The following is a 12383-nucleotide window of genomic DNA, read 5'->3' as shown; positions in this document are numbered from 1 at the left end:
AGTATATTCCACTTTTGCGATCGGAAGTTTCTTCTAGGAGGACTAATTTTTAACTAAATCAATTTATTTTTATTGTCACGTAAATTTTCCCATACATGTGGAAACGGATCGGTACAAATTCGCGGTACAGTTTAACCCGGAAGCGCGAAACAACAAGTGGATTCTTCAGATTCTTACTCCTCGATTCCTTAATATTGCTATTAGATCGTGAGAAATACTTGGTGTTTTTTTTTAATGATTTGTTTTGTAATTTGAAGGAACAATACTTTTTAAATTTGAATTCGGATTGTTTTTATTCGTTTGCATTACAATAAAGTGTCAGTGACGACCTGGAGTTCGTAGGTTTCTAGACTGATGGAGTTTGATTGATGGTTTGAGTTTGAGATCGTTATATATGCAGAGATTTCATCTAGAAATATAATAAGTATGCATAATACTATGTATAGTTTTTTTATTGTAAAGTTAGTCTTGTGAATGTATAATGTATAATGTGTGGTTTAGCGAAATTGCATTGACCTCTTATTTAGCAGGTAAATGTTTTAGCCGGCATGCTAAACGCAAGCATGCAATAACTGGTAGAATGGTGTTTCTAATGTTTCTCATCTGTTGGTAGTAATATGCGTAATTTGCGTATACACATTCAAATTTTCGAAAAAAATCATTTACGCAGCGTATGTTATACGAAAGCGCATTATTAAAAACTAAGAAAGTAAACTAATTTTGACTTTGGGTTATTAATTAGTCCTGATACAAACAATACCGGATCTTATTTGATAACCTCTTCACTGCATAAAAAAGCTAATGCCGTGTTTAATTTCCATTCGATATCAAGTATTAAAAATTTAATTACAATATTTGGGAATTTTTAAATTCATTTCAACGATTGATTTTTTAAAACGAGAAAGCATCTCCCTTAGCCCAGATAGCAGATTTCAACAGAAGACGTCACTTTACATGGGTTGAGAGTTGATTTATTTTCATCTAAAGGCATGAACCAGAATACGGTTTATTTCAATGCAAATCCAGTTGAGTTTCCTTAGTTCGAAAAAAAGAGCTGATGTATAAAAACTTGCAGGTTCTATTTTGCTTTGAAAGCTATCGATTCTAATAAAAATATAAATTCAAAATATTCTATTTTTTCAAATTTGCAGTTTCACGGAAAGATTTTTTCTAAAAAATTAATGTTTTCAGAAATAATGTGATCACTTTAATTGAAAAAGACTAACGCAAAATCACTATTTTTACATTCTTATCATTTAAGATTGAGAAAGTATTAGAATCGTCCGAAATTGAATACATGAGTTTTTCAACGGACCTCCACTGTTTGAGACACTCTGAAGCCGAAAATCAAGTTTTGATAATGACGCCTGTTTGTCCATAAACACGATAACTCTAAAAAAATGAGCGGATCAAATCCAGCTTTGGCCCACTTTTTTATTTCTAGCAGGAAGAAAGAGCTCGTTAACGACCCTTCGTGGACCAATGGTTCGTGCTTTATTAATCGAAAATGCTATACAAAAATAAAATATTCCAATTTTACGCCAAATGACGGCAGATGCGCAAAAAAAGTTTGGAAGAAGAATAAAAGCTACTATTTTATAAAATTGATAGAATTTTACTTTTTATAATTTTCTTATGCTATGAATATGTCAAAAAGTCTAATTGTAAGCAAAACGACAACAATTGTGTAAAAAAGTGAAAATAAACAATTGTAGCTTTTTAAAAGATCTATCATTTTTCTTGTAACTATTCTTTGTTAAGAATTGACATTTTGGTTTAATTTACTAAAGATACTATGAAAAAATCAAAAATTCAAATTTTTAGCCAAACTTCGTGAGGTACTTAAGAAAGTAACAAAGAAGAATTGCACCTTTTTAAAAGTTTTATCAAATTACTAAGATCACGTTTTAATAGGACTTAACGTTTTTGCTTTATTTATAATAAATACTATAAAAAATCACAAATCCAAAATAATTTTTTGCCAGAACTTGTCTTTTTTAACTTATTTAAAAATATTTGATTGACCCAAATAATATTTTTAGTTGTTTTAATGAAATCTTTTGGCAAATGGAGTATTTGTTTGATTAAAGAAGAAAATTTGTGTTGGACAATCAAACGTTCCATTGAAACAATCAAATTAAAAAACAAAAATTGCGAGTGTATGAGAAAAATCCTATTTTTAGCAAAGCAACGCGAGATACGGAGAAAGTCTGAAAAAGCCTACAGAACTTTGAGCAAGTTAATCTTTAATTATAAATAATATTATTGCAGAATTTCACTATTCGGTGATATTTTATGAAGCTTTGTGATATGTTTTCAACTTTTTTTAAAACATCCGGTTCTGGACAGTTTGAAGATTTTATTGATTTGCCTATTTTTAATAGAATTTCTTTTTCGTTTGTAAAATATTGTCGAGCAGTGTGAACAGTTAATTTCTTGATGGTAGGGGCCATTCCAGTTTTACGTGACTGTATATAAAAATTAACGTGGGCATCACACGACAGCTGAAGTCCCAACGCAAGGCTTATGTCGTAATACTTCATCAGCCCCTTATAGTTTTTTTGATGCTCTGTTCTTTCTAAATAATTACTATTGCTACGAAATCATTTGCGAAAAATATCCTATTTTTAGCTCCGCTAGATTTGAACCCAGGTTGAATTTAATAAAAATTGCCTTGCTAAAAAGATTATTCTTCATAAATGATTTGACAATAATAGTAATAACTAAAAAACTACAAATGATTAAAAAAACGTTCACATTGAGAAATGAATGATCAGGATTTGTTAAGCATAACCCTTATATCAAAGGTCTACATTTCATATAAGATCCTCTTCTTTTGCCGATAACAATGCCATTTAGGCTGGAATGGCATGAGGGTTTATGGTGATGAGTAGGATAGTGGGAAAAGAAGTGAGGGTGGAGGGAGAGGCCCATATTGAAGAGGGCGTAGGGATTTTGGGAACATCAGTTCTATAAGTGAGGCGGCAGGCAGATTTATTAATTGTGGGGGATGGAAGCAGAAGAGGAGGGAGGAGGTTGCGGCTACAGGGATGTATTTTATTTAAACGTATGAGAATGAGAGGGGTAGAGATTTGAGAGGGGTAGGATAGAGTGGTTAGGGAGAAGTGGGATGGGTTGGGATGAAGAGACAGATAAGTCAGCTGGAGAGGGTATATATGAAGCTTATGGAGTGAGAGAAAGTGGGTATTGGTAGTGAAAGAGAGAATAGAGACTTGCAGTTGCAGGAGAGTTTGATGATGGATGAGAAGGAGTAATAGAGGTGAGGCGTCATGTAATATTGAATAAAATGTATTACATATAGTATATTTTCTAACGAAAACAATTAAACAATTATTTAAAATAGTTTCGCGAATAATTTCCTTTCGTCAATCTGAACATATATGTATATAATGTGTTAGATAAGTATTTATTTTTAGCAATTAGTCCCAAAATTAGTTGTAACATATAAATAAATTTTAAACCAAGGTTCCTCAAGGTAGTTAATTAATTGATATTGCAAAACGAACACTTTTAACTTCGTCATCCGTTTAATATCAGACTAACTTAATGTGCTGAAACAGTATTTCTATTTGTGATTTATGGGAAGAACTAAAGGAATTGTACCCAGCACCTATTCTGTTATCTCCAGCTGCTCCTGCAGGATTAATCGAGATAAACAAGAATTCCTCGCCTAATGGTCGATTTCTTGCGTGTGATTTGAATTTGTTTGAGCTGTAAAATACATCGTTCATTGCAGTTTGAAAAGCTCCCTTTTGAAGTAGTTACAGTTTAAAGTTTTTTTCTCAATTTGAAAATGGTCGTTTCTCTCATGAATATTTGAATTAAGATCAAACACGCGCGATGAAAACAAAGTGTTGATCTAACGCCAATTTCAGGGTACGAAATACCTGCAACAAAAATTAGTCTTGGAAGCGTGAATGTTACGACTTCACAAGGTATCGTTTCCCTCGGACTTGGGGTACGAAACGTCACCTACACTCAATTATTGTTACAGTTTTGCGGCAAAAATATCGATGAGTTTCGTACCCCAACAATGAGAGAGATAGAACACGATCTTGAAATTACCTACAACAAAATTAACCCCAGAGTTTTTAGTGTGCGTGGGTAACTTTCGATGGCATGATTTTTCAACTGGAAGCCATCTGGAAATTAATGTTTATTACGAATAATTTGTATACATAATTTTCTTGTGAAATTTTTATCTTTAATTATGTATACCTATAATTCTAGAATGATAGTCGTAAAGCAACAATCGAACGCATTGAGAGATTGTAATTGAATGAACTGCAATACTCAAGCCCGAGTCACCACAAGTGAGACCTGAACTCCTGGCAGCTCGTTGCGTTTCCTGCAGCCAAAGCAATTTCGTCGTACCATTATCGAGAATCGCATTACTCGTCGCTTCGATGGATGACGCTATAGTATACCCTAGGTTACAGGTTCCTCAGGCTTCAATCTGATATCAGCTGTGTGACCTGCCAATCCAGAACTCACCCATCTTATACTCCTCGACTATTTACTTCCATTTACGGATTTGAATTTCAAAACACGACAGCCCCCTTCCATCCCTGTTGGCCAGAAGTCGAACTTTTCCAGCTAATCTATCATGAGTTTCAAACCATGCATATTACTCTCTTTTAGTTCTCTTTTGTTGAACTTCTTCTCCATCGCGTATAGGTTTTAGTAGCTATCTCATCTCTGATGCGAAAATTTTATTGGAATATGGGTTATAATGGGGGATTTCGTAATATAGCTCTATAGAGAGAGGCTTTAATATTATTTACTCACATCGAAACATAGTCAATGCTTTTTAATACCAATATGGTCAATATCGATAGGGAAAAGTTTATTTGGTACCAATATAAATAATAGTTATATATATATATATTATACAGGGTGATTTTTTTAACTTGAAACATTCAAATATCTCGAAAAATAGGCACTCTATGAAAAAATTTTGTGAATAAAAATTTTATCATTATGTGTACATACACTGATGTTAAAATCGGTCCCCCTACACCGCCCTCTGGGGATGCGGATGGGGGTAAGTTCGAAATCTTAAATGGGAACCCCTATTTTTTATTTGCATATTCGGATTCTTTGAATAAAAATGCGTATGATTTGTCTAAAACATTTTTCTCTTTTTGTCGATAGATGGCGCTGCAAACGACGAAATTCAATTTTTCTGCATTTTACTGTTACTGAGAATGCACGCTTACGATTCTGCATTACATTGACAATAAAAAGTTCACCATTTTCATTGTGACATGACTGACCACGGAAAAAAGAATTTTTTAAATCGCTACAGAATCGTTGAACGAGTGCAATAAAAACTCGTACATAAAAAAAGTATCGCGACGAACATAGGTAGAACCTTCTTCTTTTTGAAGTCGGTTAAAAATAAGGATAATAGAGCTTCGGATTTCTTTGGTAATTATTATTTTGAAAAACATGCTAAAACGTATGTCCGTTCTTGAGAAGTAATTATTAAGTAATACGTTTACATTAACAGTGTTCCCTGAATATTCCTAAATTTTATCACTGGCCTTATTGTAGATTGAGGTCAGCGGAGGCTATCGAAAGATTACGAAAGTGTTTACTTTTTTCTTTCCTTAAATACCGTAAATTAGAAAAAATACATTTAAGACAAAACTCATTTTAGCTAGATCAAAGATTATTCCGAATACTAATTTACAATAAAGTATCTAACAGTAGGAGAAAAAATTGCAATTGTTCTGGTGTATGGAGAAGCTAGAAGAAATATTGATAATACTGTCAATCTCTACGCTCAGCGTTTTTTAAATAGAATTGTGTTACGTGCTTCATTTGATCGTACTAATAAAAAAATTTACTAACGATGGAAGTGTTTAACCTACGAAAAAGACCCGTACAACAACGGTCACTGGAGAAAATAATAAAACTGCTGTATTAACTGCAGTTGCCAATAATCCTCATGTTAGTACACGATAAATTGTTCGTGATTCCGGAATGTCTCAGAGCAGTGTTTGGATTATTTTGAAACGTAATCAATTTCATCCGTATCACGTCTCTTTACATCAAGAACTTCCTGGCGTTGATTTCCAAAACCCGGTAGCTTTTTGTTAGTGGGCACGTGAACGTTAGTGGGCAAAAAAACTGATCGGTCCCCACATTATCGAAGGCAGCTTAAATGGCCCAAAATATCAACATATTTTGGAAAATGAACTGACAATATTGCTTGAAGATTTGAGCTTAGAAATACGGCAGAACATGTGGTTTCAACATGATGGTTGTCCGGCACACTAATCAGCGGTAGCACGAGAAGTTCTTGATCGTAATTTCAATAGTCGCTGGATTGGTAAAGGTGGTCCGTAAATTGGCCTGCAAGATCGCCAGATCTTACTTCACCAGATTTCTTTTTGTGGGGATATCTGAAAGATAAAGTGTACAAAGAAAAACCAAGAAAACGTGAGAATATGATTGACCAAATTACAAGTGGATGTGCTGAAATTCAAGAAAATACACTTCTCCGTTGTGTAAATTCATTTGAATTACGGATTAATAAATGCATTGAAGCCGAAAGTCATCATTTTGAGCACTTAATTCAATTAAAAGATGATTCCCTGAGTACCGCGAATCCTGAGAGGCGTGGGGACCCACGATAATCAAGCACCCCGTAGGGAACAGAAAATTCTTACGTCCACGTCGTTGTTCCTGGGTTACGCTAAAAGTAGTAGTTTCTTTTAAGACTAATTTCGATTATTGCAGAATCGTAAGCGCGCATTCTCAGTAACAGTAAAATGAAGAAAAATTGAATTTCGTTGATTACAGCGCCATCTATCGCGAAACGAGAAAAATGTTTTAGACAAATCATACGCATTTAATCCAAAGAATCCGAATATGCAATAAAAAAAGAAGTTCCCATTCAAGATTACGAAATTGTCCCCATCCCCAGGGGGCGATTTGGGGGAACCGATTTTAACTTCAGTGTATGTACTCCTCAGAGTGATTATATTTTGATTCATAACAGTGAGCAAATCCTTCACATTTGACCGAACTTGACGTGCTTTTTTCGGTCTTGGAGACTCAGGATGCACTGAGACGTTTGGGCTTTAGTTTCGACGTCATAACCATATACCCACGATTCATCCCCAGTTATAACCCTTTTGAGAAAATCAGGATCATTATTGACTTCATTCAACATCTCCTGAGCGATGGTCATGCGATGGATCTTTTGATCAAAATTAAGCAGTTTTGAAACAAATTTCGCTGACACATGTCTCATGCGCAAAACGTCCGAAAAGATAGCATGGCATGAGCCAACCGATATGCCAAAATCTTCAGCAACTTCTCTGATGTTAATTCGGCGATTTTTCAACACCATTTCTTCCACTGCTTGAACGTTTTCATCTGTTGTTGACGTGCTGGGACGTGCAGGGCGAGGTTCGTCTTCGACATCTTCTCGGCCTTTTTGGAAAAGCTTATACCACTTATACACATTTTTCTTACTCAGAATAGACTCACCGTATGCAACTGTCAACATTTCAAGAGTTTTAGAGCACTGGATTCCATTTTTCACACAAAATTTAATGCAAACTCTTTGCTCCATTTTTTTCGAAAGAAGAAAATCGCCGAAGAAATCGTGACGAGTGTACCAACACAACAAAACAAAAAATTTTAAACTTGAATGTACGTAGTCCGCGAAAATTGAAAAGTCAACTTACCTTTTTGAACACACCTCGTATCAGACTGTAACCACCTATCTCACGGTCGTGAGACGTGGTTGTGGCTGAAATTTTACCGCGATTTCGCTGGGAGCGGGTGCAATTTTTCAGATTAGCACCCCCTCCCGGTAAAATCCTGCGGTTGTCCTTATGACAAATTTTTAATATATATATTGTATTAATACTAGGGGGTTCCATGCACCAATCTAGAATAAAGTTTTTTTCTTTCCTTTGTAAAAACTTTATTAATAATACGCTAGTAGATGATTTTGCGGCCTGAGCAAGTATATACCCCCCCCCCCCCCCCCCCCCCCCGCGTCATCAAAAAGCACCAATATTTGAACAATTTAAAGTGACAAATGGTAATATTTTTAGCTAAAATTTAAAATTCCTGCATTTGTTTAGGTCTCACATGGGGACCTTCAGAGTCTTCCACCAGGGTCCCTAAAGCCTCGCGCAAGTGCATCCAGAGATATATTTTTCCATTTATCCTTATGCATCCTGGGGACTTGCATTAAAACTGGGTGTTCAATGTATATTATGGCATAAAAAGATCTCATCATTGAGTTTTCAAAAATCAAATCCCTGCCAAAAGGTATCTTAATTAATGAGTTTTATTTTATTCCATCCAATCCATTTCAGGTGCCTTTCTACATCTTTTAAGAATATAAGCTTGAATTGGAATACAAAAAATACATTACTTAAGATACCCTACTATACTTTCATAAAAAATTTTATTGGTGCAGAAGAAGGATGTGTATTGGGGGTATGAGTAGAGTGAGAAAGTGGGGAGTAATAGCATGAGTGAGGGCGTTAAAAGGGCGCGGGAAGGGTGAATAAGTGTCAAGGAGGGGAAGATAATAAATTCCTAACAGTGGTATGTTGGAGTCAGTGAAGGGAAAAAGGTGGTGCTCGGAAGGAGTTGGAAGGGAAAAGGTGGTATTTCAAATCTTGATTAGACGGCGATGCTTTTTATCATATAAAGAACTTATACGCGCGCGGCAAATATTGTATTGGAAATTAATAGGACAAATATATAATAGTGATACAAGTATTTCAATTTTAAATTCAAAAATTTTAAGCCCCTTAAAATAGGACGGAAACAAAATTCAAAAGCTTACAGTTTTTAATGTATTTTTCGGAATTGTTCAAATTTTATGACTTCAATTTTAAGTTGTCTAATTTTGCAGGAATCTTATTCTATGTAATTTTGCAGACATGTGAAATAATAAAATATCTTAATTTTTATTATATTTATTGTTAACTTAAGTATAATAATTAAACTCTTAATTCTGAACGTCATGTCTTAAAATTTTGTGTTCTGAAGCACTCTTCTTTAAAACTGTTAATTTTGGTTTATATTTCCTGAAAAAATGTATAACGTTTTTGTAAATGTACGCTTACCATTAAGGCCGAGAATTTAATATCCTACCATCGAATAAAAAATGGCTGAATTATGTAATGATTGAGGAATTTATTTTAAAGGCTAGCAACGTCGTCGCTTCAAAATTCATCAATTATTTAGTTAAAAATTGTTTAATCCTTTGGGATTTTAAATTAACACTATTGTAAACGTTCGAATATCAAACATTTAAAAATTTAAATCATTCAATTTTCAACGTTTTAGTTTAAAGATTTTGAATTCCAAACAATTTCAAATGTAAATGCAATCTTTAATATTATATTTTGCATAACTGTTTAATTAAAAAAAAATTGATTTAATATTGTTCAACTTAGAATTCATTTTTAAAACTAGTTGAAATCGGAAACAGTATTCAACTTTAAATACTTTTAAATTTATAATTGCGGCCCTTTTATTCTTAAGTTTTCAGTTTAATTTTAGATAATTCAAATTCGAAATATTATTAAATTTTAAATGCTCTTAAATTTATAATTGTGCCCCTTTTATGCTTAAGTTTTCAGATTAATTTGAGATCATTTACATTTTTTGAAATAATTGGTTTTTAAGGAGTGAAATCTGTAAAATATTTGCTCTAATGCTTTTTTTCATGAGACATTCTTAAAATTTCCCCGAAACATTTTTTCATTTATAAATGAAAGGATAAATTTTCTTGTACTCGATCCTATCTGCTTATGTTTAAATAATAAAATAAAGAAAATTCGAATAAATTATTTGGATGGTTTTGTAAATTATCTTCTATCTTTCGTTAAATACTTATAATCAGACCTGTTTGTAAATACCTGATACCAGAGAAAAAATACAAATTGATCAGATTATTAGACCTAATATTAGGTTCTGGACAGCGAAATAAAATTATTTTAATCGTATGGCTGGGGTCACGTGTTAAAGCACAAGATGTAATCTCGTCAATAGGAAGACCCCTAAAGTTTCGGTACTGCCCTTCAAGAGACTAAAGGAGAGCAATTACGACACATTTTACGATGCCATCCTACGGAGTTTCCCAACCACTCACGTCCGCTGAGAGGATTGCCGAAAATCCTTTCACCACTTGAAGTAAATTATTCAGCACCAGATTCCCATATTTGAAGTTGAAAACTACAATTATTTTGAAATGCTTGAACAAATATTCGATTAATAACCCAGAAATGGAATGGTGGATATATTTCAGATTATGTACTATTTTATATAAAATAATACGTAGAGAATGATGGATCTCTACTTAGTACAAATTCGTTACATCACATTTTCTATATTTATCGTTTAGCTTTGGCTTATTGAGCCGCACCACTATCTACTAGAAATAAAATTCTTGCATAACTTGACTGCAAAAATTACGCAATAAACTATATATAATTTTAATTAACATAAAGATTAATATTTTTAATTGTTTAAAAATAATTTTTTTTAATTGAAAGTTTAATGAAACGATTTTATTATTTTCGAGTTCGTAGATGGAATTTTCCTGAAACAGGGAAAAAACAGTTTTATTTTGATTTAACAACTTGTAATTAAAAATCATTCTTTATGAAATACAATAAAACAGAGGCTGCTGAAGTGGAGGCGAGAGGTACACTATCTGTGTCCTCTTGTTATTCGAGTGGCCGTAGCTCGTAATTGGATGATCAGAGAAACAGTTGATTGTACGTGCTTGGACTCTTCCTTGATTTCTATTGGTTGGAGTAACAAAATTTTTAAGTATAATATTCAATTTTTCATTAAATATTTAGATATCTCGGGAAATTATTACACCAAAGATACCGAATATTAGACTAAATTGTTAGAGATTGAAAAATTATTCATAATGTAACGTTTTCTGATAAAAATTTGTGAATATAATATTAGTGTTTATTTAAAAACAATAAAAATACTTAAAATTATTAATAATTATCGGAATTCTTCACATAATTCTGCAGATAGATGTCTTAGTAGAACTTTCCTTTTCCACTTTATATCCTTTACAATTTAAATACATAAAAAATTAGTCGTCTAGGTATGAAACATTTTTTAACTCCTAAGAAAGAAAGTTTATTTCAATAATAAAAAATTTACTATTTGATATTGTTGCTAAAATTCTTTCTAGAAAATCCAATTACATGGCTTACCATATTATACTTTTTCTAATTCTTTTGAAGCTTCAAGCTTCAGTAATAAATTGGGTACACCAGTTTAAATAAAAAATCCAAGTAAATAGTATTTAATTATTAAGGAATGAAGAAATTCTTATAAGATCATATGATAAATATTGTCTAACATTTCTTTAAATAGATGTTTTTATTGAATGTGGTTGTCTATTACCCATTGAATATATTAAGATGGAAATGAAAATAATAGGAAGTGTTTATTTTGAAATAACTGAATTTTCGTCTCAAAACTGAACTTTAAGCATAACATTCAAAGTAATTAAAAATATAAAAAATATACCAACTATACTATACTATAACAAATATACCAAAATATACCAATATATCAGAAGTTTTGTGGTTCGTTTCCTAATGGAGTGAAGATGGAGTAGGATCTTTTTTTCAAGAAATAATTTTAATTTTAGAATATTATTTTCCATCTAGTCTTATTAAGACGTTAATCATTTTCTGTTATTGAAGATTCTTAACTTGATCGATATGTGTAGATATTCTGCCTTCATGGTTTAGAGGGTTGATCTACTGTCGGTAAAGTACAATCTCTGATGATATAGCAGATAAAAATTTAAAAATAATTACTTGTATTACTAACACCTAGCTAAAAATTGGCGTTATTTTCTTGAATTAAGAGTTCTTATTCTGATCCCTCTAATAGCTTAATTGGAAAAGCACCTGACCGGAAATCAGAAGTTTTGTGGTTCATTTCCCATTGGAGTCAAGATGGAGTAGGATCTTTTTTTGAAGAAATAATTTTAATATACCAACAATACATTTTTTAATCAGATGTGTGGTTTCATTTTAGATAAATACAAAAGTAGAATTTTCCAAAAACCACCTCTTTGATTATTTTTATTTATATCATAAAATTTTCGCAGAGTTACAATCGATCACAACCAATAATAAAATATATTAACAAAATTTTATTTAATATTCACCTTATAATATTATGGAAGTTTTCTAATTTCTCAGTAATTAAATACAAAAATCCAGTTTGAAGAAAGACACCCCTCCTATTTTCTTCATTTTCATCTTGATATATTCGCAAGGTAACAGACAAGCAGTCCCGTAGAGAAGAAAAGTGAACCTGGGGGGGGGGGG

General features: G+C 32.5%; 1 protein-coding gene across 1 annotated transcript in view; it reads left to right on the top strand.

Annotated features, from left to right (window-relative positions):
- LOC117167100 (cryptochrome-1) overlaps positions 1–12383 on the top strand; it is a 36183-nt gene continuing 23800 nt past the window's right edge. The window contains exon 1 of the mRNA XM_033351741.1: positions 1–424. The gene's annotated coding sequence lies outside the window, so the exon portion shown is untranslated. The remainder of the gene's footprint in view (positions 425–12383) is intronic.

The sequence above is a fragment of the Belonocnema kinseyi genome, chromosome 2, assembly GCF_010883055.1.
Source record: "Belonocnema kinseyi isolate 2016_QV_RU_SX_M_011 chromosome 2, B_treatae_v1, whole genome shotgun sequence".
Classification (NCBI taxonomy): domain Eukaryota; kingdom Metazoa; phylum Arthropoda; class Insecta; order Hymenoptera; family Cynipidae; genus Belonocnema; species Belonocnema kinseyi.
The sequence above is the reverse complement of the archived record's forward strand: the minus strand, read 5'-3'. Positions and strand labels throughout refer to the sequence as shown.